The sequence below is a fragment of the Ahaetulla prasina genome, chromosome 1 (assembly GCF_028640845.1).
Source record: "Ahaetulla prasina isolate Xishuangbanna chromosome 1, ASM2864084v1, whole genome shotgun sequence".
In the NCBI taxonomy this organism is placed as follows: Eukaryota; Metazoa; Chordata; class Lepidosauria; order Squamata; family Colubridae; genus Ahaetulla; species Ahaetulla prasina.
In genome coordinates this window covers 116,854,419-116,882,174 of record NC_080539.1, presented here as the reverse complement: position 1 = coordinate 116,882,174, position 27,756 = coordinate 116,854,419, and the positions used below count along the sequence as shown (strand labels likewise).

The following is a 27,756-nucleotide window of genomic DNA, read 5'->3' as shown; positions in this document are numbered from 1 at the left end:
TGGGAGTTTTGCTAATGCATAGCTGCAATTAAGATAGCTGATCTCTCTCTCTCTCTTTTTTTGGGTGCACAAAGAGTATTATTGACCTTGATATTCCCCTTACTGGAAAAAAAAAATTGGCTGCCACACGAAGATCTATTCTTTCCAGCAGCTAAAGCACAGATGGTCATGGAGACATAGAGCCCTGAAGCCAAAGGGGAGAAGGGGGACTGGCAATAGATCAACTGGAGCCTTGCAGGTCATCATCTTCCATTTTTCCTCCCTGCAACATAGAATGTTCCATTTTCAGTGGAAAACACCAGCATTTCCTGCCAGCTCACCTTAATCCAACTTTAGCCTGACTCAGCAACAGGTTGACACTGAGATGGAGGCATTGCTGGGAGAACTTGCCTGCAACAAAAAGTAAAAAGCCTATCACATTGGCAGGGCAAGGTATGTGCATGAATTAATCTTCTGCTAAGATGTTGTGCTCTTGCATGTTTGCATGCATGCAATGCCAACTATGTAGGACAGGATAAGCTTGCACAATCCAGATTACATGTACATTAAAACTACAAAACTAAAGTAAGAAGTACATGCAAAGCAGAAAACTCACTGGGACAAAAGAACTTCAGGCAACAAATTAATTCACTTCTGGCTACTAGAATAGAACATGTATTCTTTCAAGAAATTACATACTAAAGAAATTCCAAAAGGCTTTAACAACTATACACTGAAGCAAAGACCATGTATGGATTTCCAGTCAACATGCTCATCATGGAAGTTATAATTCAAAGCATCTGAGGAGTGTCTAATTGGGGATGGCTTGTATAGGACATATATACACCACTGCCAGATTAACTGGGAATTCTTATTTGGAAATAATGTTTATTTACAAACAATTATAAATAATACAACTCAGATGACTTTGTATGACTTACAATAATAAAATGAAAATTAAATATCAAACAATGAAAACTCCATCAAAAAACTGCACATGCAACAAAATGTAGTAATAAGTTATATCAGATGTTCACGAATTAGTAACAAATTAAAAAAACATACAAGAATATTCATATAAAAACAATCTTAAAACATAAATTAAAATCTAATCAAATTCTGCTATACTAATAAATTGGGAAGTAATCTTAGAATAAAAAGGCATTACTCTAATTTAAAACCAGTGTAAAATATAATTATTTGCACTACACCTCTAAAAACAGGTCCTCAAAATAATTTCACTTGCATATTTTGGAATAATGGGACTGTATAGGTTCCAGAATAGTCTTAATACCCAGGAATAAACTTGTATCTCTGGAAAGGCTGCAACAACTGAGTCCCTAAGACTGAATTAGTCTATAAGAATACCAAGACAATAAAAGAGTCAAAGCTGGCAAACCATAAATTGGATCCCTTATGTAAAACATGGACCAGGTGCCTTTCAGTCTTAAAAATTGGAAAAGAACAGCCAAGAATCTATTAACTCAGAAAGGTGGGAGGAAAAAGTTTAGGTCAGTCTTTAGTATAAGTGTAACTGATATCTTCAATAAAGCAACATACTGAGTTGTATCAAGACTGTGAGACAACTGCTGTAAATTGAATGTAGGTTTATCCTTCACTTCTCCCACTTTCCTTAGGAATGGGGAGAACTATGGGTTCTTCTTTTCTTGCCTTGCAGCTCTTCCATGATGGTTAGCTGGACAGTTCAGAATATTTAAAACTATCTACCTCTCCTTCTCTGAGACCTTTGGTGGCCTTGTGCTAGAGATATCAAAGCCTGTGTTTCTTTTTGCAAAAACAAGTTTCTTGTTAGGAAACCAAGTGGACTGTCGCACTTTACAACTGACCTACCAGTTATGGGCTTATGTGCTATTTATGGTTGATAAATGCCACTCAGATCAAGTCATATATAAACTATGCATAAAACAAGTGGTGTAATCTTTTATCTATTACTGTGTTCACTAATAACAACTCCAATAATGCCTCTACTCATGTTGCCATTTCAGCCCGCCTATGGTTATGACCTACGGTACATCTATATCAGTGGTTCCCAACGTGGGCTCCATGCCCCATAGGAAGGGTAATTTGATTTTTAATGGGGGCAATTGGAACCTTGTTTAAACCAAGTTAATGACCTTTTAGGCTTCCTCCACGTGAGTAGGAGTTCACTTTTTGAATAGAAAGAATTATATGTCACGGGGAGAGGGGGGGACATCAGAATTTTAGAGATGCTTAGGTGGGGCATGGCCAAGAAAAGGTTAGGAACCACTGATTTATACCCATTCTGCCTCCCCATTTTTCCAGGAATGCTGAGTCTCTTAGTACCTTTTCATGGATCAACTGGATCACACCAGGTCTTGCGCAAGTTTTCTATTGACAGACAGCAGCAGGAAGCATTTCCCTCCCCTCCTCCATTGTTGCTGAAGGTCACATCTGGCTTTGTATCAGATTTCTCTCTGTCACCCAACAGACTAAGAAACTAGATGCAAGTTTATTGAACCATTTGCCATATTTGCATAGATCAATACCAAAGACATTACTCTGCAGTTTCCAGCCACACACAGATTCTCTCCTCCCTTGTGCATCTTTGAATCACCATTCAGTTTTTGTTATGGGATGAGGGAAGAAGAATTGGCATGGAACGTATTTTAGAGTTTCACTGCAAAAAGACCAGACCTAGAAGACATGATTCATTGGCAGTTACCCAGACATAGAAATGCCATGGGATGTGGCAGACAACATTCGTGCTCTGTACTTTCTCTGACATACCTTCACCACCAAAAAGACCTAATTGATGACCCATTCTACCTTTGGCAATAATCTGCAGTTCTGACTCTAAGAGAGAAGTAAACTGGGGGATGGAAAAGGAGACATCTGTACAACTAACTAACAAGAGATGAAGATTATCCCATTCAAAAGGAAGAGTTTTGAAATGGGCGATGTTCCCGATGAAGAAAATAGATAAGAAGGAAACTAAACTCTGCTATGAGAAGTCAACTGGAAGTAGAGATTGGTACAAAATAGGAAATTCTCTCTTATTGCAGCCAAAGAAAAAATAAAATTTATATGTACTATTAAGATCCTTAGGCAGAATGAAGGAGTACAGACTTTGAAGGGGAAGGAGACTTTGTCAGCTTCCAGTTGGCAAAGATATGGAAACAGACAGGGAGGCACAATGCCCTTCAGTCTCCCACAAACTGAGGGAGGGGAAGAGCCATCTGGCACCTTTAAATAGGAAGGAGAAAATAGGGAGGGAGACAGTATAAGAGGTGACAGTGATGACGAAGGAACCAACATTGTTCAGGCCAGCTGCCTGCTAAACTCAAGACTGGGAAAAAATAAGTATGAGACAGTTGATGCCACAAAGTGAGAGAGGAAAATGCTTAGAATTTAATCTCTGGCTCTGCCATTCATTCATAATTCAGGCATATAATTCTACATTCTGAAATATGCAGACTGCCTGCAGGAGTATGGCTATTTTTTTGGTCTCCAATAAAGCAATTTATCCAGGTGCATCAAAATGACAAAATGTCTGCTAGATTGAATATGGGCTTGATTTTCTGAAGAGATATTTATTGCTCTGCTTATGTTGTCTCACAAACATATAGCACTGAGCGCTGCAAAAATGTTCAAGAGAATCAACAGGACAACAATTTTTTTTTTGCCGAATTTCCAGTTTGTCATTCACCAGCTGACTGAACAGTGTTAATCCTATTTCCTGGTTGAAAGCCCGAGTGAAATGGGTCCACATAAGAGATATCATCATACATAGAATAAATAGACGCAAGTCTACAGATGAGCGAAAATTCCTTATTCCACCCCACTACTGGCATTTTTAAAATGTCATCCAAAGGAATAAGTAGTTTAATGGAAATAGCAATAGGGATGTGTTTCTTCATGTCACATGTGACAAGAAAGCTTCCTATAATTTTCTTCCTCCTCACAAATATAAGTAGTCCTCAACTTACAACCACAACTGGAGCCGGAACTAAGTAAGGTGATCATTAAGTGAGCCGCACTACCAATTTTATGACTTTGTTTTGCTTCAGTTGTTAAATGAATTATCACTGTTAAGTGAATCTCATGGTCTTTAAGTGAATCTGGCTTCTCCCATTGACTCTGCTTGTCAGAAGCCAGATGCGAAGATCACAAATGGTGATTAGGTAAGCATGGGATGCTGCAACCGTCATAAACACATGCTGATTGCCAAGTGTCCAAATCCTGATCATGTGTCTGTGGTAATGTTATGATGATTGTTAAGTTCAAGGACTGGTTTGCAAGTCACTTTTTTCTGCACCATTGATGACTAGCAGTTACCTAGTTTGAGTGTTGAAATGTCTTAAAGAAAACAACCAAGCTCAGAGAGCAACAACGATCCCAACATTGTAATTTTAGACAGTCGTTAAACAAATGGTCGTAAGCCAAGGACTATCTGTGTATCTTAAAAACCCACACTGATATGACATAGCAGTGTTTTGATAAACCTTCCTGGGGGAAGAGGCAGAGAAGGGCGATCAGCAATCTCTCTATACTCCAGGCAGATATGTGGTTTCTATGGCTCAAAAGTCACTATCAAATTATAATTATTTAAGTGAGCTAAGGGAGAAGTTATTAACACATGGATAGTAATTCCATTAGTATATGCAAAAAATGAAATACATTGTAACTGGACTTTAAATTAAAATGAAATGTAGGTTCACCCACTTTAGGGAGAGTAGTTGCGACATGCCATTCAAAGGCCAAATGTAGATCTTGACTCCAGAGCCCCTCCAAAATGATGCTATATAATATTAATATGAAGTGCAAAAAAGAAACAAAAAGCAAACTATAAGTGCATGAAATTCTGAGAAATTCTTAGATGACTCAAGTAGTCATCTAAAGGAAAAACGAAGATACCTTGTTCAGATATGCCCCATCATATCTGCACTTGTAGGGCTGTTGAATCTACTAAATATATGCTGTTTATTAGCTGCTAGGTCTAACACAGGGGTCAGCAACCTGCAGCTCTGGAGCCGCATGTGGCTCTTTCACCCCACTGCTGCGGCTCCCTGTCACTCCAAATATGCATCACAACCGCCAACGTGTGACACGCGCCGGCATGTGATTTGTTGAGCTTTTCAACCCCTGGTAAGCCAAGCATGGATAAATCCAAGAAAATAAAAGTTTGAGAAGAAAAGAGAACGTTTAATTCAACTACATATGCTAGTTTTTTGGCCACTCAAGAAATAGTCAGGCACGGGAAGGGTTTTGTGGCTTCTGGTGTTTTCTTTTCTGCGAGAAACGGGTCCAAATGGCTCTTTGAGTATTTAAGGTTGCAGAGACCCCTGGTCTAACAGTTCTTTGGGTGACTGAAAATTTAGAATTTAAATTACTTTTAATGCTATCAGTCAAGATTTTGTAGGCACCGGGACAAGACTCTCACCATCAAGGAACAACTCCATTTTATTTCTGGCTTGCTAATAAGCTCTGGAAAAAAAATGAAAGCAGTGGCAATACTGGAATAGCAGGAGTTATTTTTCATTTTTGCTTCACTGGTTTGAGGCTGGTCTTGCTATTTAATGGCTGGTCTTGCTATGCCTTGCAACTGACTCTGTTCTCAATATATATTCATATTACTTTTTCCATCCGCATTTCTCAGAATGCAAAAAGGAATTCCAGTCTTATGATCCTGGAAGTGAAATTGAGGCTTGTTCTGGTTTCTATTCTTAGAGGCACCACACTTTAAAAAGAAGTCTTTTACTGTAGGTCCAGTGGGAGGAAGCATCCGAAATTGTCAATATCTGGCAAGTCTAGACATGAATAAGTGCACATTCCATTCCATTTTGACACTACTTTCTTTTTCCCCAACAGGGCATTAAAAGAGAAAAATGAAAAAAAATTCGTAAATATATTTTGTTCTCATAATTATTACTAATTTCACGCTACGTTATATTTGCTGCATGGAATTTGTAATTCCTAAGGAGATAGGAAAACAAGATTGAAAGAATAATTTGCTCAAATATAAGGCATACATTGGAACCATAAACAAGCATTGCTTGACAAGGAGAGGCATGCTTGGAAACAAGTTTCTTTAAAACTATAATTCTTTTCTTTAAAAGCAAAATACTGTGTGATAAAAGCAAACGCTTGTCCAAATAAACAAAACATTCATACAGCGTGAAAACACATATTCTGAATTATTTTTTAGATCAAAAGTTGTTTACCAAAGTGAGCAGAACAGAATAGAATAACAGAGTTGGAAGGGACCTTGGAGGAACCTCCTGCTCAGGCAGGAAACCCTACATCATTTCAGACAACTGGTTGTCCAATTTCTTCTTAAAAACTTCCAATGTTGGAGCATTCACAACTTCTGGAGGTAAGTTGTTCCACTGATTAATTGGTTCTAACTGTCAGTAAATTTCTCCTTAGTTCTAAGTTGCTTCTCTCCTTGATTTGTTTTCCATTCATTGTTTCTTGTCCTGCCCCTCAGGTGCTTTGAAGAATAGCTTGACTCCCTCTTCTTTGTGGCAACCCCTGAGATATTGGAACACTGCTATCATGTCTCCCCTAGTCCTCCTTTTCAATAAACTAGACATACCCAATTATACTGCATATAGAAACTTAACATATATCAACAATTTATCCATATCAATATTAATTAATGCAATCTAGCTTCTTTGTTGTTATCTAGAATGCTTATCCGCAAAGGTTGAAATTCACTAAAAAGGAATAAACATACAACTCATACACGGGATGCTGTTTTTTAGAAATATCTTTTGAATGTATGAAGAGAATAGTAATAACTGAAATTAATAGTAATAAATTTATGAATCATAAATTTAATACATTTGAGGTGAGCACCCTACTGAACCTATGAATTATATGAAGCAGCTGTACTTTAAAAGATTAAATTAAGATGATATCCTATAGGGACTCTGGAGATTGTTAACAGCAGTTTGGGGAAATATGTAGCTTTAGGCACGTGATGGTAAACCTGTGGCATGCAGAGCCCTCTCTGTGGGCATGCGCGCAGTCACCCCAGCTCAGCTCAAATCACGTTTCTCCATCGCGTTTCACTCAATCAATTCCAACTTCTCGCAAAAAAAAAAGAAAAAAGCAGTTGCTTTTCCTGCAGAGCTGCTGGTGTTGGGAAGCGTCCCCGCTGGCCACCTGAGTGTGGGTGCGCTGCTCCTGGGCTCGTCAGCCTTCGGATGTCATTCCCACCACCCAGCACCAGTTCAGAGGTTACTTCCCCGTCAAAAGGGGAGGGGGGGGGAGAGAGAGAGAAACAGAGGGAGGCTGTTTCTAAACATATTGTCGCTAAACATAATGTTTCAAAAGCAGAAAGAGTTGCCCCAAAGGAGTCTTTGAGGGCTGAACGTCGAGAGGCACGGATTTCCTCTGACTTCTGCATTCCCACTTCACAAAGCAAATGGCCCGGGGTCACCCCACTAAGCGGCCCCTCTGAGGCCGCTTGCAAACTCCGCCAAGCACGGCTCCAAACATTCGGCTCACACGTCCCTCCTGGAGAAGATGCACACCCTGCCTGCTCTGTTTTTGCTAGCCAGAAGTGGGGCTCCACGCTGCCGCCTCCCAGCCAGAGCGCCATGTTTGTTTGCTTGCTGGTTGCCTCTGAGGAGGGAGCTGCGCTTGGGGGGAGAAAGGGAGAGGGAAGGGAAGGATCCAGGTTGGATTTGCCTTATTTTGTGTGGATCTCTAAGACTTGGCTTTGCCTGCCAGCCTCCACTCCCCCTCCACAGCCCAAATGGCTGGATTCACATGACACATGATGCTGGGCAGGAGAGGATAGATAGATAGATAGATAGATAGATAGATAGATAGATAGATAGATAGATAGATAGATAGATAGATAGATAGACAGACAGACAGACAGACGGACGAGACAGCCGGAGATAAAGATAGGGAGGGAGAGAAAGAGAGAGAAACAGAGAGAGGCAGAGAGAGAGAGAGAGGGAAAGAGAGAGAGAAAGACAGAGAGAGGGAGGAAAAGTGAGAGAAAAAGACAGAGAGAGAGGGAGCGGAAGGGAAAGAGAGAGAGAAGGAGAGAAAAAGAGAGAGAGGGCAAGGAAAGAGAGAGAGAGGGAGGGAAAGAGTGGGGGAGAGAAAGAGTGGAATGAAAGAGAGAAATTATATTTAAAAAGTTTTTTTTTATTGTTGCTAAATGTAATATTTCAAAAGCAGAAAAAAATTGAAGGGCATAAAAGTGCATTTATCACGTTTTTCTTAGAACAATTAGCTGAACTCTGCATTGTTTATCATTATTTTAGGTAGTAAAACTTCATTATTTAGGTTAAATTGCCATATTGGCACTTTGCAATAAGTGGGTTTTAATCTGGGTTGCAATCTGGGCACTCGGTCTCTAAAAGGTTTGCCATAACCACTGTGCATTCTGATCCAGCCTATGCATTTTACGACACAAATAAAAATCAAGGAAACTTTATGCACTCTATTACTTAAATCAGTGAAATGTTAGAACATACTGTAATATTTCAGCTACCTGAAAAAGTAACTGCTGTAATATGATAAGAAAACAAGCTTCATCAGAAACCCTCTCGATTATTTTTTAAAAATGTTTAGGACCGTTCTGCATGCTGAGCCCAGAACACTCTCTTATTATTTCTAAGATAATTTCTTGTGTTCATTATAATAATTTGTACCTATTCTATTTGGCTTTTTATTGCAAAGAAAAGTCTTGAAGGTGTTAATAGAATGTAGTACTGTAATCTTGTTCAGCTCACCTTGAATGAGTTTTGCTTCCACCCACTGCTCCTTTGCTTTTACGTTGCTCTTCCAACCACCTTCAGTTCCCTTTCTGCCTTTAAATAGAAAAGAAAAATGAAAGACAAGTGACTGTGCAGCAACTATTCCTTAGTACTAAATTTTTATTATCTATTAAATACAATGATACCAGAATCAGAAAGATAATTCTTTACTCTTTCTTCACTAGGAAGCTTAGTTGAGAAGGCAGTGGGAATAAATACCCGGGGCCACATCCTGCCATTGATTTCACAGTGCTGGAAGTAAGTTATGGCCAGTGGCAAGCCAGGAGGCACTGTCTAAGAATAAATTAGGACTAGGAACTAAAAGCAAGGCCAGAAATCCAAGACACTCTGAATATTGAACTATGTGTGATATAGAGCATGGCTCAACTGAAAAAAATTAAGCTTTTTATACCACATCTTTGGCCAGGGCAGTCCTTTTTCACTAGGGGTTGTAGTTAGGTGACTTATCCTCCTAGATAGTGGATTCCTGATATCTCAGAAGGTAAGCTAAACTAAGCATAGTACACAAAATTGTCTGCTACAATGTCTTGCCTGTCAATGACTTCTTCAGTTTCAACCACAATAGTACACAGACAAACAAGCGATACAAACTCAAGGTAAACCGCTCCAAACTCGACTGCAGAAAATACAACTTCAGCAACAGAGTGGTCAACAACTGGAATGCTCTACCTGATTCCATTGTTACAGCCTCAAACCCTCACAGTTTTAACTTCAAATTGTTTACCGTGGACCTCACTCCATTCTTAAGAGGACGGTAAAGGGGGCGTGCATAAGCACACATGCCTACTGTCTGTCTTACTGTCCCCATTTATTTGTCTTTACTTTTGATTATGTTTATGATCATACCTATACTTGTTATCTTGTATATGTTTGACAAATAAATAAAAAAATAAGCGGCACTAGACAATACGCAGAGCATTTGACTATGTTGTGGCCTATCTTATTTAGAACAAATGAGTAATAGCGATGAATGCAAAACACTGAATGGTGAGTTACTGTATTAGGACATTATCATTCCAATATTGAATACCCTCTATGACTACTTTTATCAACTCAATCTACTTTAAAAATGTAAACGATGACAAATTATTGTTGGTAGGACAATCAATTTCCTCATTATTCAATGACAAAAAGCCACAAAATCACGGTACTACATGAAGTATGCATCTTATTTTTTTCATGTCTTACTAGCCTCTCCTTTGTGTAAAGCTACAGATCTGTTGCCCCTATCATTTCATTGCATTAGTTCAGTCCTAGAATGGGTTCTTCATGCCTACATATATTCACTGGCAATGAATACAATGTCATTGAAACAGCTCTGGCTGTGTTCCCTTTCTCTGGGAGAAAAATCAGGAACAAGCCCAGATGATTACTCCTTTGCATGTAAATCTCAGGACTAATTGTATATCGTGAACTGGATTAACTTCAGACCCTAAAATCCTTACTTACAAAACTATCCTACATTATACATGTACTAAAAGCTAATTACTACTCCATAGTATAAAGAGTGACGCACACACAGAGACAAAAAGTACCTTTGCAAAACCTCACCAAAAGCAATCATTTTAGTTCTGGTGTTCTGCGAGCAGTCTTTTAGTTTTGCACTGAGGTACTTTGTTTGTTTAAATTTAGGATATATTCACCACAAGCTGAACACCCCCCCATCCCCCCAGCCAAGGGAATAAAGTGTTCCATCTGGAAAGCAGTAGCAAAAACTGACTTCACTTGCTATGCTTGTTTAAGGAACAGTTACTGTGGTGGAATTGGCTGGGTGCCTGCGAATCAGAGGTCACCTGGCAAATCCACAAGAAAACACATTAGCACAAAGTGGCTGTTTGAGCAGGCGTGATAAAAAAACCCAACAACCTCTCCATTCGGCCTACCTCCATGGTCTTAACAAAAGGCCACATGGCTGCTTTTCTTGATCTGTTCAGTAGTTTCATTGCCAAATATTTCCATGAGCGGTAATGACTCTTCCACTCTCCCCCCTCTTTTTTTTTTCATTAGGAATTATTTTTCATTTGTTTTGTTCCAGTTTCAGACAAGGGAAAAATGAGTTTAAACTGGTGGAATAGCATTGACATAACTGCTCAACAAAACCAAACAAAACCACAGACTGTTTTTATTTTTGCTTATGTGAGATACAAACAAATGTATAAACTGAGGAATCTCCTAATTGTATTTTATTTTTCCTCTTATTTTTTATTTAAGCGCATTTGAATTTGAATGAAATTCCAACTTTATAATAGTGGAATATTAACTGTTTTCAGTTCAGTAGCAAATTTACTAAAGGAAGAACACTGCTTTGATTTGAAGTAGAATTATCGATCAGATGTCCTCATTGTTCACCGTTGAAATGTATACTACTGTTTCTGCCCATTTTGATATATTAAATTTGGATTTTTAACAAATATTTCAAGAGATACTCATTTCTATTTCTTGGTCTTGGGAAAGGACATTAAAATGTTTTTTTTAAAAAAATCATTTTCCTGATTTCTATATTTCATATTTTCTAATGCTCTAAAAATCAAAATGAATCTTACTGTGTGCATTTTTGCAGATGTAAAGCAATGTAAAGCAATCATCAAAGAGCCTTAGTGGCGTGGTGGTTAGAATGCAGTACTGCAGGCTACTTCTACTGACTTGCTGTCTGCCTGCAATTTGGCAGTTCAAATCTCACCAGGCTCAAGGCTGACTCATCCTTCCAAGTTCGGTAAAATGAAGACTCAGATTGTTGGTGGCAATATGCCGACTCTGTAAACCGCTTAGAAAGGGCTGTAAAGCACTGTGAAGTGATATATAAGTCTAAGTGCTAATGCTATCTTCTGATACCTCTACTGTTTGTAGACAATGTACCATAATGGCTGAAAGGACTGGAAATTTTTGTCAGTAATATTCTTCCCCCAAAAAACAGTTAGATAACAATAGTATTGTGAAAGACTGTAATAAATCAGCCTCCCTAAGTGGGGAATTATGAGAAATGAAAATGGTACAAAAAAAAATTAGTTGGCTTCCAAATTCACCAGAACTTTTTCCTGGCAAGGGATGGAGAACATAAGACGACCAAAAACTAGGTCAAACATTCCATCACAAGCCAAAGTCTTCTCAAGATGAAGAAGGTGGATAAAATATACTGGTTTTGGTTAAGTATTCATTTTCATTTTTTTTGATGAATTCTTCATTACTTTCATTATTGAAGTTCTTCTGTCTATCACATAATTTCTAGACCTTTTCCTCTGTTTTCCTCCCAATTTTTTTCTTTTTAGTATTATTGCTATACTTATCAATTTTAAATTTAATTTAAACCTTTAATGCTGCTGCACACATTTCTACTTTTCTTTTACTGATTAGCTTACCATAGTAAGAATTTGCTTTTATTTATTTTAGGAAGTGAAAAAAATACCTTATACAGGTAGTCCTTAGATAATGTGATTGAAACTGGGAAGTAAACTGCAAAGCACCATAGTTATAAAACAAAAAATCATGTGACCACATCGACTTATGCTGGCAGTTAATGCAACTCCGGTTGCAATCATTAATCATATTATGTGATTGCAACTTGCAACTTCCTGTCTGCTTCCTCATTGACTTAGCTTAGTCAGAAGCTGGCTGTGAAGGTTGCAAATGATGATCATGCGACTTCAGGACTATCAAAAAAATGCACTAGTTGCCAAGTGCCCAAACTGGGATCACATGATTGCAGGGATGCTACAACAGTCGCAACTCATAAATTTGAATAGTTGCTGAGTGAGTGGTTGCTAACCAAGGATTAGATAAGATTACAAAAAAGCAAATGAACATTGAGATTCTTGCATATTCACAGGAGTAGTTCCATTCTTGCCACTATACTGCAGAAAACAAATGTAATAACCTGCATTGAAAATTGAACTCAGTGAAAGAATGCAGGAAAAACAGTTGGCCAGGAAACAAAACATTAAAACCGTGCAAGAAGGGTTTAAGGGTACATCAGCCTGGCAAAAGAGGCTGCCACAATATAGCCCAAATAAATGTCAATGGGTCACTTCAAGAAAGGGGATTTTACCCCTGATAATACTGTAAATTGAATTTGGACCCTTCGAGGCTACTGTTTAACCAAAAGAAGTATGCAATTTTAAAAGAATGAGGATTTAAAGTAATTTAATTTAAAGGAATGAGTAACGTAATACTGAGCTCCAAAGAACTCCTTGGAGTTAACCTCCAACTAGCAACACTTGTTTCTTTTTTATGCAGATATCTGTAATTCCTAGTTGTTGGTGCCAGCTTGTCCCTTCAGAGCACTCAAGATGTACTCTGATATTTTGAAGACTTCCAAGTTACCTTTTAAAAATTCTTGAAGCTGTTCCCTAACCACTGATTATTTTCTTATTTGGGGATAAACAAAATACAAAAAAAAGGCTGAAACTCTAGCCCTACCCAGCCCAGGGACAGGATACTGTCAGCCACAACATCTCACAACTTTTTTTAAAAATAATGAATAATGAAAATGTTGCCCATCTTGCTACATGTAGAAGGCATAATCTTAGTAGGAATATATCTTGCAAGAGATGCTGCACACTAACTTTTCAGAGACTTTGTTTATTCATATGCAAATGAACATGCAAATGTTATTTATTTTAGTGTGTGATTAATTTAATTGACTGGCAGCCATAGCTTTCTCTGAAACAGTGAAATCTGTAGTGGTCATCCTAGGGGCAAATTTCACTGCTAACAATACTGTTGAGTTGATTTAGCAGAGAAGTCCTGCAGATAAAGTGACTCGCTCAATAATGAGATTAAAATTCTGGTAGTGACAGAAAGAAATGCAGTTTCCAGGGGGTGTGCATGAGATAACAGGAAATCTGTTCATGCTTCTTAACATTTAAATAATGTTCCTGTAATCAGGAAATGTATTACTGCTTTCTATTTAATAGCTAATTTATTAATGACTGGTTTAATTGATCAAGATATTGTTTAAAAATTCACCAGAAATAGTTGTTCTGCTGATCGCCATAAGTTACTGTTACAAAAGATTAGTCTGTCCTAAAAATTTATCTGACTATAATGCTGACTGACTTTATTTTATGGATAACAGTATTGTATTGTTTAAGAGCATTTATATTTATAAAATAATTTGCTTTTATATTACCAGCTACAAAATAAGTAAAACATGTGAGCTACAGGCTTGGCAAGAATAAAAAATATTTCAGTAAAAATGTGGTGATATCAACATATCTTACTGCAATATAGTACATTTTTGTTTCAAAATACTACAACAGACCAATTTAATGGACCAAAAGCTTAGCTATCATCTTTTTTCCACTCAATTTTAAATTCTTGTGTTAATTTTCTTATTTGCCTTCTACAAATTTGTCTGGGTAGCCAAACTTACTGTGCAAAAGTGCAACTACTAACAATTTCCCTAACACTCATTCACACCCTACAAACCTCCAGTTTCTGAACTCACCCATACAACTATCTTATACAGGAAATATTTGATGTATAATACTACATTGTCAAATAATGGTATCGTATGTGCTGTCAAATCACAAAATTGGTATGCAATGATTTCAATTTAAGTCCTCATTATTTGCTTTCAGGATGGTGAAGTTTTTACAGTTCAGACGTTGCAATATTTTATTTTAACTGAAATGCTAACAGATGCAGAGACTACCGTATATACTCGAGTATAAGCCGATCCGAATATAAGCCGAGGTACCTAATTTTACCACAAAAACTGGGAAAAACTATTGACTCGAGTATAAGCCGAGGGTGGGAAATGAGGCAGCTACTGGTCAATGTAAAAAATAAAGATAGAGCCAAGTAAAATAACATGAATATTTATTTGAACGAAAAACAATAAAAGTGCAAAAGGGGGTCCCCAAAAAGAATATGGTATCAAAAATACAGTATCTTTAAAAGTAACAGCAACCAAGCTAACGAGAGCTAAAATCCCTCAAAACTGGAGTTCTCCTCCTCCTCATCTGTTTGTCCAAACAGAGCTTCAGCTACTTCAGCTTCTGTGATGTTATCCGCATATACGTTGTCGTCATCACTGAGTTCACAGTCGTCATCATCACTGCTGTCACTCTCATACAATGCGCTGTCTTCACTGCCATCCATAGCATTACTAATGCCACATTTCTTGAAGGCACGTTGCACCATGTCCTCTGGAATATCTTCCCATGCATCACGAACCCACTGTGCTATTAGTTCTATGTCTGGCTTTCTCAGATTTCCAACTTTTGTCAGACGAGCTTGACCAGATGTCATCCATTCATGCCACATCCTTCGCACATGGTCCTTGAAAGGTTTATTTAAACTGACATCTAGGGGCTGCAATACAGATGTAAGCCCACCTGGAATAACGGCCAAAGTGACTTGAGATGACTTTGCCAATTTTTTTATGTCATCAGATGTGTGGGCTCTGAACATATCCCAAACTAACAGTGATCTTCTAGTCCAGTCCCCACTCCTCAAGCAAGAGATCCTATACTGTTTCAGACAAAGGATTGTCCAGTCTGTTCTTTAAAAACCCTCCAGGAATGAAGTGTCCAATAAGGTTCAAATTGCAAGTACCGGTAGTCCTCAATTTAAGACTGCAATTGAGCCCAAAACATTGTTTTGTTATTTTTCCCTAACCGTGTATGTATCCCCCTGCCCCCCATTTTACGTCAGGCTGCCATCAAAGCGAAGCACGGCTGAATATTATTATTATTATTATTATTATTATTATTATTATTATTATTATTATTATCATTATCATTATCATCATCATCATCATTATTATTATTATTATTATTATCATTATCATTATTATCATTATTATCATCATCATTATTATTATTATTATTATTATCATTATCATTATTATCATTATCATCATCATCATTATTATTATTATTATTATTATCATTATTATTATTATTATTATTATTATTATTATCATTATCATTATCATTATTATCATTATCATCATCATTATTATTATTATTATTATTATTATCATTATTATTATTATTATTATATGATGATGATGATTTTTTTGCATTGGACAGAGCGAGCTTCAGTTTACCAAACTTTGTACCTTTTAATGAAACGTGTTAGTCTGAAGGGACTGTTTGAACTCACAAAACACTTGCAACTTTTAGTTCCGTGCTGAGGATTTTGGAAAGCAGCCCAGCAATATTTATTTATTGCTCGGACTGCTCTTATTTTCACTCCCCTTTTCTTTCTTTTCCTTCCTCCTCCCTCCTTCTCTGCCTCTCTTCGTCCCCCACCTCCCGGGATCCTTGCGGGTCGAAGGTTCTGCCCTGCCTTACACCAGCCGCCCACCCATGCCAAGGTCTCCTGGCTCTTTCGCCTCTGTAAGCAGCGGCTTCTCGGCAGCGCCGCCTCCCTCCATGGATCGGCTCCTTCCCCAGCACTGAAGGCATCCTTAGGAATACACCTCCACCTCCAGGAAAATAAAAGAGGCAGAGAAGGTAAATCGCCCGCCTGCTCGGAAAGGAAGGGAGAGGACTCCAATGGAAGAAGGGAGAGGAGAATTACCAATAACAAACACAAAGCGCTGGGTTAGAGGTGCCTTGTCATGTACAAGGAGATCAGAGAGGGCAACCACCGAAACAATAATCAGACTCAAAACGGGCTGCTTATTTGCCATTTGCTCTGGGTAGAACGGGTTTTTTTAAAAAATTGGTTTGGAGAAGGAAAGCTAATTTGCTGATCTGCGCGAGGGTCGGTTTCTTTTGCCTCCTTCTTCTTCCTCCTCCTTCTTCCCACCCTAGCTTGCAATGCCCCCATCTCCTCCTCCTCCTCCTCCTGCCCCCTCTCGGGGAGAAATTGTTTGTTCTTGCCGTATTTCTCCGCTTTCCAAGAGGCTTTTCTTTTCACCTCTTTCTCCCCACCTCCCCAATTTCCATAGGGGAAAAACCCTGGGGAAAACTTGGCAAAAATAAAATAAAATAAAAAGTACTGAGTGCAAATGTTTTTTTTATACTGTAGTTGGAGTTTTCCACGTTTCTTTCACATTCAAGGCAGCATTCTCCCCCATCCTCGCTGCTTTTCCAAAACATGCTTTGAAACCTTTGCATTTTATTGGGATGTATTCAGGACAACGCCTCCGCCTCCGAGGCGAGAGGAGGACGAGTAAGAGGAGGCGAGAGTGACAAACAAATAAAGAGAGTTCTTCTCGCCTTGGCGTTGACACACTCGCCGTCCTCTCCAGCCGAAATTGAGTGCGGCGGCAGTGGGGTGGGTGGGTGGGTGGGGAGGCCGCCGTGAAGTGCCGGCTGGGGAGCCGGGATTGAAGTGCCGGCATGCTTTGCCAGCTCGGCCGGCTCGTTTTGGGGCGGCGGCTGGCCTCCGGCGTTTTCTTCCGCCGCTTTTTGATGGCGGCGGCGGCGGTGGTCGGCGGAGGGGGCGGGGGGCGTTCGACATTTTCGCCCCCTCTCACTCGTCCTCCTCTTGCCCGCGGTGGGGGCGGAGGGGGCGTTTGTCACCCTCGCCCTCCTCTCCGAAAAGCCGAAATTGAGTGCGAGCGGCAGGGTGGGGAGGCCGCCGTGAGTGCCGGCTGGGGAGCCGGGAGCCAATCCCGGCCCCCAGCCGGCACTTCACGCGGCCTCCGCCGCCGCACTCAATTTCGGCTTTCGGAGAGGAGGCGAGGGTGACAAACGCCAAGCGAGAAGAACTCTATTTGTTTGTCACTCGCCTCCTCTCCAGCCGAAATTGAGTGCGGCGGCAGGGGAGGCCGCGTGAAGTGCCGGCTGGGGAGCCGGGAGCCAATCCCGGCCCCCAGCCGGCACTCACGGCGGCCTCCGCCGCCGCACTCAATTTCGGCTTTCGAGAGGAGGCGAGGTGACAAACGCCAAGCGAGAAGAACTCTATTTGTTTGTCACTCGCCTCCTCTCCAGCGAAATTGAGTGCGGCGGCAGGGGAGGCCGCCGTGAAGTGCCGGCTGGGGAGCCGGGAGCCAATCCGGGCTCCCCAGCCAGCACTTCACGGCGGCCTCCGCCGCCGCACTCAATTTCGGCTTTCGAGAGGAGGCGAGGTGACAAACGCCAAGCGAGAAGAACTCTATTTGTTTGTCACTCTCGCCCTCCTCTCCAGCGAAATTGAGTGCGGCGGCAGGGTGGGGAGGCCGCCGTGAAGTGCCGGCTGGGGAGCCGGGAGCCAATCCCGGGCTCCCCAGCCGGCACTTCACGCGGCCTCCGCCGCCGCACTCAATTTCGGCTTTCGAGAGGAGGCGAGGTGACAAACGCCAAGCGAGAAGAACTCTATTTGTTTGTCACTCGCCCTCCTCTCCAGCGAAATTGAGTGCGGCGGCAGGGTGGGGAGGCCGCCGTGAAGTGCCGGCTGGGGAGCCGGGAGCCAATCCCGGGCTCCCCAGCCGGCACTCACGGCGGCCTCCGCCGCCGCACTCAATTTCGGCTTTCGAGAGGAGGCGAGGGTGACAAACGCCAAGCGAGAAGAACTCTATTTGTTTGTCACTCTCGCCTCCTCTCCAGCCGAAATTGAGTGCGGCGGCAGTGGGGTGGGTGGGGAGGCCGCCGTGAAGTGCCGGCTGGGGAGCCGGGAGCCAATCCCGGCCCCCAGCCGGCACTTCACGGCGGCCTCCGCCGCCGCACTCAATTTCGGCTTTCGAGAGGAGGCGAGGGTGACAACGCCAAGCGAGAAGAACTCTATTTGTTTGTCACTCTCGCCCTCCTCTCCAGCCGAAATTGAGTGCGAGCGGCAGGGTGGGGAGGCCGCCGTGAAGTGCCGGCTGGGGAGCCGGGAGCCAATCCCGGGCTCCCCAGCCGGCACTTCACGGCGGCCTCCCCACCCACCCACCCCACTGCCGCCGCACTCAATTTCGGCTTTCGAGAGGAGGCGAGGGTGACAACGCCTCCGCCCCACCGCGGGCAAGAGGAGGACGAGTGAGAGGAGGGCGAAAATGTCAAACGCCCCCTCCGCCCCCCTCCGCCGACCACCGCCGCCGCCATCAAAAAGCGGCGGAAGAAAACGCCGGAGGCCAGCCGCCGCCCCAAAACGAGCCGGCCGAGCTGGCAAAGCATGCCGGCAGCATTTGGGCTCGTCCTGCCGGCCCAGCTGTTCCCGAGGGCAAAAAACCCTCTCCCTGGGTCGGCTCTGCAAGGGTAGACTCGAGTATAAGCCGAGGGGGCGTTTTTCAGCACAAAAAACGTGCCGAAAAACTCGGCTTATACTCGAGTATATACGGTATATCCATTAGAATATGATTGATAATCACTGACTTTGCATTTTAGAAGTCAATTCTTCATAATCAGGACTAAGAGTTTTCAGGCCTCCAACACTCTCTTAGTTTACTACTTCTCCCCCCAACTAAATTTAGCTGTTATTAACTAGCACTTCGTCGTCTAGTCATGCTGGCCACATGACCATGGAGACGTCTTCGGACAGCGCTGGCACTTCAGCTTTGGAATGGAGATGAGCACCACCCCCTAGAGTCGGGAATGACTAGCATATATTTTACCTTTACCTTTACCTAATACTTCATATCTCCAAAAAGCTATTTAGATTAGAGCACAACCTCTATTGAAGCAACAGTCACTCTAGGCTTTAATATGGATGCCACTGAAGTATGAAAGCAGGAGAGGATAACTCCCATTTTGGGAGAGAATATCAGGAGTTTTCAAGAGATGAAATGCCCCAAACATCTGCAAGGAAATGATAGTGTTACTGGCTTTCCTTCCTGCTATGCCTGGAGAGAGAGAGAAAAGGATAACCCAGGGTACAGCCTAACAGGATTCAAATGAGACTGGACCCACCAGAAGTTTGCAACCCTATCAGAACCTCTGCATAAACTGTAGATTTCCTGAAACACCTTTGATGGGCTTCAAAGCACAATAGAAGCTTTGTTATTTTAATGAGGACACAACCAGTTCTACCGATGAACATGAATGGATGATAGCTGAGATGGGAGGAATGGGAATTATCTGATCTGAGGCATCCGTTATCTAGAAGTTATTTTTATTTCTGGAATAAATCCCCAGAAATACAATAGCAAGTGACCGTCATAATTCTTTAAAAAAAAAAGAATCTAAGTAAATAAAAATGAACTTTATCTAGAAGCTGAGTTACATGTTTCAGTTACTAAGTTAAATACAAAACATTTCAATGAAATATATGTCAATGGTCAAGTACTTATTTGTAAAGAAAATTATTTAGAAGAACTTGTGAGATGGCCAGCAAACAAATTTAATAAATAAAAATTAATTGGGTCTTGAAAGAATCTGAAACTGCAAACCTATGTAGGTGGCAACAATATTATTTATATATAGTATTTTTATTAGAAGTATATTTACACTGCTTCTTACTGCAAAGATTCCTGTTTTATTTTATAAAGCTAATTTAACTATATTACAATAACTTAAAAAATCATTGTGTACGAACAACACTATAATACACTTACAAGGTAAACTAAGAAAACATTTTCAAAACACCAATATTCAACACAAATTATAATAATAATAACAGAGTTGGAAGGGACCTTGGAGGTCTTCTAGTCCAACCCCCTGCCCAAGCAGGAAACCCTACACCATTTCAGACAAATGGTTATCCAACATTTTCTTAAAAATTTCCAGTGTTGGAGTATTTACAACTTCTGCAAGCAAGTTGTTCCACTGATTAATTGTTCTGTCAGGAAATTTCTCCTTAGCTCTAAGTTGCTTCTCTCCTTGATTAGTTTCCACCCATTGCTTCTTGTTCTACCCTCGGGTGCTTTGGAGAATAGTTTGACTCCCTCTTCTTTGTGGCAGCCCCTGAGATATTGCAACACTGCTATCATGTCTCCCCAATCCTTCTTTTCATTAAACTAGACATATCGAGTTCTTGCAACTGTTCTTCATATGTTTTAGCCTCCAGTCCCCTAATCATCTTTGTTGCTCTTCTCTGCACTCTTTCTAGAGTCTCAACATCTTTTTTACATCGTGGCGACCAAAACTGAATGCAATATTCCAAGTGTGGCCTTACCAAGGCATTATAAAGTGGTATTAACATTTCATGAGATCTTGATTCTATCCCTCTGTTTATGCAGCCCAGAACCGTGTTGGCTTTTTTGGCAGCTGCTGCACACTGCAGGCTCATATCTAAATGGTTGTCCACTAGGACTCCAAGATCTCTCTCACAGTTACTACTATTGAGCAAGGTACCACATATCTGGTACTTGTGCATTTTGTTTTTTTGGCCTAAATGTAGAACCTTACTTTTTTCACTGTTGAATTTCATTTTGTTAGATAGTGCCCAATGTTCTAATCTGTCAAGATCTTTCTGTATCTTGAGCCTATCTTCTGGAGTGTTGACTATTCCTGCCAGCTTGGTGTAATCTGCAAATTTGATGAGTTCCCCATCTATCCCCTCGTCCAAGTCATTGATGAAGATGTTGAAGAGTACTGGGCCTAAAACAGAGTCTTGGGGTACTCCACTGCATACTTCCCTCCATTTTGCTCCAATTTGCAAAGGTATATTTAAAGCTGAAAATTATTTACATGGTAATTAAACCAGGTAGTATCTTAAACATAAATACATCATCAGGACTTGATTTAATTTTTTATTCTCAGGAAGAATATAGCTACTTAAAATCAATATATAAAGTTCTCCTTGGCATTTCAATAGGTTAAATTTAAAATCTTGGTCCTCTGTGAAGCTAAGGATATATTCCTCTGGACTGCTTTGTTGCTTGCTTGCTTCGTTAAGTAGAAAACTCCTTTTGCCCTTCCTTCATTTAAATTACTTTGGTGGTGATAAATTATGTGTCTCCAGTCAAAAATACAAAATAACACTCACCTCTATCCTCATCCAAACAACAATCCAAAACTGAACGTATTCCTGACCCAAACAGAAAGCAGCAGGAAAAGTCACATAGCAAATTAGGTGCAAATTAGATCAATTTAAAAGCTTTCCCCCATGATTTTCATCTTTTTAAATGATTGAATTTATGCACATAGAAATCAAATGAAATATTTTTTTTCTTGGAGATTAGCAGAGACTTAATTATTTAGTGAGAAATGCCAGAGATAAATATCTCAATATCATTTATATGGAACAGGAACCACAAAGTTTGAAAATTCCGATAAAAAACATATCATATTGAAACAAAAGAAACATATTCAAGATTACCTGACCTTTCCACAGAGTCTATTTTACATAAATAATTTATGATTTTTAAATGTTCCATACAACAATGAACAAGGCAAGATTATAGGAACCTTTAAGAAGAAATTTAGGCGTGAGATTTTTTTTCACTGCAGCCAGCATACAAACTGGAATGTAAAATTACTTACTGTATTGTACAGGTTTTTGTACTATGTGGTACAAAATGCCATCTGTACTCAGGCAACACTTTAAAAGTCTATATTATTATAATTATATAATATATCCATTATATTATAATGGCTTTATTGGGAAGCAAGATCTAGAATGCAAACTTTTATTATTTTTTCAGATTTGTTCCCACAAATGAATCAGAAGAAATTTTATTCAAATAAACCTAATTTGGCAACAAAAAGTGATTCTCTCACCTCACCTCCCACTTTTCCAAATTTTGGTGGTTGTTTTATTTCAATATTCCAGAAAGAATCTTTTTAGTTTAAAAACCATTATTGGAACAATTGGAAAGGCATTATGTATGTATGTATGTATGTATTTATTTTGTCACACAGTATATATAAGCATAAGCATGAAATAAATATAAAATATATAAGCATATATATATATAAGTATGAGTATGTAATAACTATATTAATTGGATATAACGAAAGGAAACAATAGGACAGGAACGGTAGGCATGCTTGTGTTCTTATGCATGCCCCTTACAGACCTCTTAGAAATGGGGTGAGGTCAACAATAGACAGTTTTTGGTTGAAGCTTTGGGGATTTTGGGAAGAGACCACAGAGTCAGGTAGTTTATTCCAAGCATTAACAACTCAGTTACTGAAGTCATATTTTCTGCAATCAAGATTGGAGCGGTTAACATTAAGCTTAAATCTATTGTGTGCTCATGTATTGTTGCAATTGAAGCTGAAGTAGTCTTTGACAGGAAGGACATGAGTTAAACTCAGGTCATATCGAAGGCGGTGTAGTTCTAAATTTTCTAAACCCAGGATTTCAAGTCTGGTGGCATAAGGTATTTTGTTGTAATCAGAGGAGTGCAGAACTCTTCTTGTAAAATATTTCTGGACACATTCAATTGTACTGATGTCAGAAATGTGGTATGGGTTCCAAACAGTCGAGCTGTATTCAAGAATTAGTCTAGCAAATGTTTTATATGCTCTGGTTAGTAGTGTAGTGTTTTTGGAGAAGAAGCTACGCAAGATTAGGTTTACAACTCTTAAGCCTTTTTTGCGAAGTAGTTACAGTGGGCTTTGGCACTTAGATCATTTGATATGAAAACTCCAAGGTCTTTAACAGGGTGGGGGTCATCTGTAAGGTAATGTCCATCAAGCTTGTACTTAGTGTTTAGATTCTTTTTTCCAATCTGTAAGACAGCATTTGCTGGTTGAGATTTGGAGTTGCCAAGTTTTAGACCATTCAGATACAAAGTCAAGGTCTTTTTGAAGGGTAGCTATATTGTTGGTGGTGTTAAATAGTTTGCCATCGTCAGCAAAGAGAACACAATTACTTGTAATATGGTCACAGAGAGCATTAATGTACAATATGAAGAGTGTTGGTCCAAGAACGCTGCCTTGGGGAACGCCACTTTTGACAGGAACAGGATTTGATAGAGCATTGCCAATTTTGACCACTTGTTGTCTGTTTGATAGGAAAGCTGTTATCCAATTGTGGAAGGGTCCTGAGATGCCATAGGATTTTAGTTTTAGGAGAAGTTTATCATGTACTACTGAGTCAAAATCTTTACAGAAGTCTATGTAGATTGCATCTATTGCTTTGCCCTGATCAAGATTTGTAGTCCATATGTTTTTGCAGTGAAGAAATTGTAAATTAGATGATAATTTTTTTCTGAAACCAAATTGTTTATTAGAGAGTAGGTGGAGGGTAATGGATTGGTTGATGATAGATTCCATTACTTTGCAGGTGAGACAGCATAGAGAGATAGGTCTGTAATTTTCAACTAAGCTGGGGTCTCCTTTTTTGAAGACAGGGATGACCGTGGCAAGTGACCAAAGTTTGGGAAGGGAACTGGCCGTGAAAGCTTTTTCAAAGATTATGCTTAGGGGTTCTGCTATATTAGTGGAAAGCTTTTTTAAGAAGTATGCACATAGTCCATCAGGTCCAATATATAGGGATGGTTTCAGTTTGCAAAGAGCTTTTTCAACATTATCTTCTGTGAAAACTATATGTGTTAGGTCGTTGTACTCATTTTTGGTACGACTGGGGAACGTCGGGTATAAACCATTACTGTTAACAAAGACTGTGCCAAAGAATGTGTTGAAGAGGTTTGCTTTAACTGTTTCATCATTATATTCTTTGCTGTTAGAATCTTTTAGTGGTGAGATGGATCGAGTCTTTAAGTTTGTTGTTCACAAAATTATAAAAAGCATGATTGGAATTTGTGCGCAGAAGGTCTTCTTCTTGCTTGGTGCGGTAATTGGTGCATTCAGTTTTTATTTGGTTGCATACTATATATTTCTGTAGCGGTTTTTGAAATTTGCTACATAGCCCTTTTGAGGGATTTTTTGTTGGATTGGAGCTTTTTCATTGATATGGGTAATTTATTTTTTCTGATTTTGGTGGTGGTTTGTGGCATGTAAGGATTAATGACTCTATTGACTTCAAGTAGGAAAACTCTATAGTGGTCTTCTGCAGTGATACAGGTTGAGAACAGACTTTGTCAGTCAAGAGATGAGAGGTCGTTGTTTATAAGGTCATAGTTGGCTTTTTTGAAATTGTAGTTTGGAATTCCATTATTATGACGATTTATGTAAGGGCGTATATTGAGACAAAAGTCTATCATGCTGTCTATCAAAGGTCTATCATGTAGCCCTATCATGAGAGGTGGTTGGTTCCTTTTTTTAAGGATTATACTAAATTATACTACATTCATAGCATTTATAGCAATGATTTAGCAAGAGACATATTTCAGCCACAAGTCTCTTATTTGAGATTCATACATTTAAAATTTATAAAACTTTCAGATAGTTACATCATCAATGCCTTCATGTATAAATATATACAGTGCCAAGAAATATATTATAGATAATCCTCACTTAGAGGCTGTTCCAAATTATCATGGACTCACCCCCCAACTAGTTCCAGAGTTCTGATGGATACACACATACACACACCCTCCATGGTCAGGTGACTGCACTTTACATGCTTGGCAACTGGCTCACCTTATGGCCAGTTCTAGCATTTTGTGGTCACATTATTACAATTTATAAGACTTTTTTGCTGGTTTCCAGCAAACAACTCCCACTGAAATAGATTGATTTGCTTAACAATTGCAGCATTCATTTAACAATTGCCACAAAAAAAGTCATAAAATTGGGTGTGATCATGTTGAGTACCTGGACTTACAATCATCACAATATATGATGGAGATTATGGCCATAAATCAAGGACAACCTATTTTTAAAACCATTCATCTCCTTTATATTTAACTGCCATAATTTCTAATGATCTAGTGCTGATCATTTTTATTTTGAGATCTAAATCTGACAGCAAAAAAAAAAGATTATTTTGTAGATCCTGGATCCAGCAAACATTTAACCTTATGTAATTTTCACTTCACATGAATTGATGCACCAACACAGAGGCATTCCGTTATCAGTATCCCTCTGTACCACCCACACACGAATGTGCTGAAGGTATTGATTGAATATGAAATTCAGTTAAAGCTTTCTCAAGGATGGGTTTGCCAGAATCTGTAGACATGCTGATATCCCTTCCCCCAATTTAATCACACAGAGCCATTTTGAGCATTCTGCTGAAAACTGAGGGCAAACATTCCTTTAAATTAACATTACAGCTTGAGCTGTACATTGGTTCTACCAACAGTAACTTTTGAAATATTACAAACAATCCCAATCCCAGCAGTAACTTTTAAGGGTTTCTCTACAGCTCTATTTAAAGACGCACAATTCCAGTTAATCAACTACAGTATATCAAGCACCCACGTTCTTTGGAAGTCAGATAGTGTACAAATTAAATAAAGACTAGTATTTCATGAAGAAGGATTGCCTTGATTCTATGATAGTAATGTGAAAAGACCTGCCTACATTTTTGCCAAGGCTTAGTGGGAAATCCAGGATGATACATTATATTTATTTTTAATTACTTCCGATTTATTCATTTCCCCCAATCCCAAGATCTTCACACCATACATAACAGCAAAATAATTTTTCTTTGGAAGATATTTATGGCAGCTATCACTAAAGATTCTTCTGAAAGAGGGGCAAATGTTTCATAGATCTTATAGCATCTGTCTTTTCATGTGATCTTATTTTAATAATATAGAAGCATACAGCTAACGTAATCACATGTGTCACATCTTTTCTGAATTAAATAATTTGTTTGTCACATATTTGAGTCTTAAAAATATACTTACATCATTATCCTACAAAATCATCTAAAGTTTTATACTGATCTTGGTATTAGATGCCTTTCTGTAATATTGAGAATGTTATTACAATTTCAAATATTTTCCTTCATTTTTCTTAAAACGTTATTATATTTATGAACATTATTTTGAATATTAAAAAGGAGGGGTGGCAATGTTCAGTTCCAAAAAGTTGTTTTCAGTGTACTGGAATATGCCTCTCTGCTACTTTTCATTCAATCTAAAAAAATTCTATTTTGGAGTCATCTGTCCACATAGCATTCTCTTCCAATAGCTTTCTGGCTTATCCCCATAGTATACCAGGCTGTCCTTGGTGCTCTCCTAGCTTGGTTGTTTTTGTTTTTTTTGCAGAAGTTTCATTACCAAACTAGATAACATCATCAGTGCAAGGCTTTCTCCTTCCAATCCTTCCATATGCAAATATGTAGCTTTTTCCTCTACAATTAAATAAACAAGTATAATGTTCTTCACTCATTTATTTAAATGGGTTCTCTTTATTTAGTTTCAGAATTTGTATAGAAAACAGATCACATTTTATGTCATATTTACCCGGAAACATTGGACATCAAAAGGATTCATAAACTTAAGCACCACTATAGTTGACACCTTCAAAAAAAAAAATCAAACATTTAAGCACAGGCAAAAATTTAACCACTAACATTTAATAGTCTGAGGTGTTGGATTTTACAATCTGTTTTTATTTTTAACATGCATTTTAAAAAATCCTCCAAAATAGTATTTTTAAAAAAAAGATGTTTAAAACTTACAAAAACAAACATGATCGCCTCTCCTTGATAGCTGTCATAATAATACCTTATTTATTACACTTTTTTATTAAAAATAATGGACTGCAGTTGCTGCAGGAAAAAAAAAGTAGGGTGTCCATCTCTCCTTATCTTCTACATAGGCACTTTTTTCTTTGGTTTGTTCAGTATCATTGTGCCATCCCTGATGATAAATGATACATACTTGTGCATCTGTTCTTTTACTGAATAGGCTTTTATAATTCTTTGAAGGGCACAGGAAGGATGTGGGATTCTTTTGATTCAATTGAAGCAAATTAGCCTTACGTTGCATGCTACAATGTAATGTTCATGGTACATTTACGCATGAAAAAAGGAATGAAACCCACCACACGATGTAAATTAACAAATTTTCCAAATTCCAAATTGCCTTTCTCCTCATAGTTATTCATAAATGGTTATTTCAAGGTAAAGTATTATGTATGGTTGCCAAAAAATGCTGGGAAGGTCTTTTTTTTTTTTTTTTTTAAAGGGCAAGCTATTTTTCTCTGATGAAATACCGGTATGTAGGGATGACTACTCAGACACATGAGAGAGAATGTGAATAAATGTAATGTTTTATCAATCTGTAAACCATCCCTCCAAGGAATTGGAACTGCAACTCCAACAACTGCCAGCCAATATGATCCTTGGGTAGGAATTTCTCCCAATATATCTGGCAGATGCCAGTTTTAGAGAA

The 27,756-nt window shown here is 39.2% G+C and overlaps 1 protein-coding gene across 8 annotated transcripts in view; it reads right to left on the bottom strand.

Annotated features, from left to right (window-relative positions):
- Positions 1-27,756, bottom strand: part of FYN (FYN proto-oncogene, Src family tyrosine kinase) — a 132,193-nt gene that overhangs the window by 30,154 nt on the left and 74,283 nt on the right. For 3 of the 8 annotated variants that reach the window (XM_058173776.1, XM_058173817.1, XM_058173826.1), the window contains exon 3: positions 8,718-8,795. The exons of 1 other annotated variant lie outside the window; for it this stretch is intronic. The gene's annotated coding sequence lies outside the window, so the exon portion shown is untranslated. Of the gene's footprint in view, positions 1-320; positions 391-8,717; positions 8,796-27,756 lie in introns of all 8 variants that reach the window. 4 more of the 8 variants (XM_058173782.1, XM_058173792.1, XM_058173807.1 and 1 more) reach the window with 4 other exon arrangements.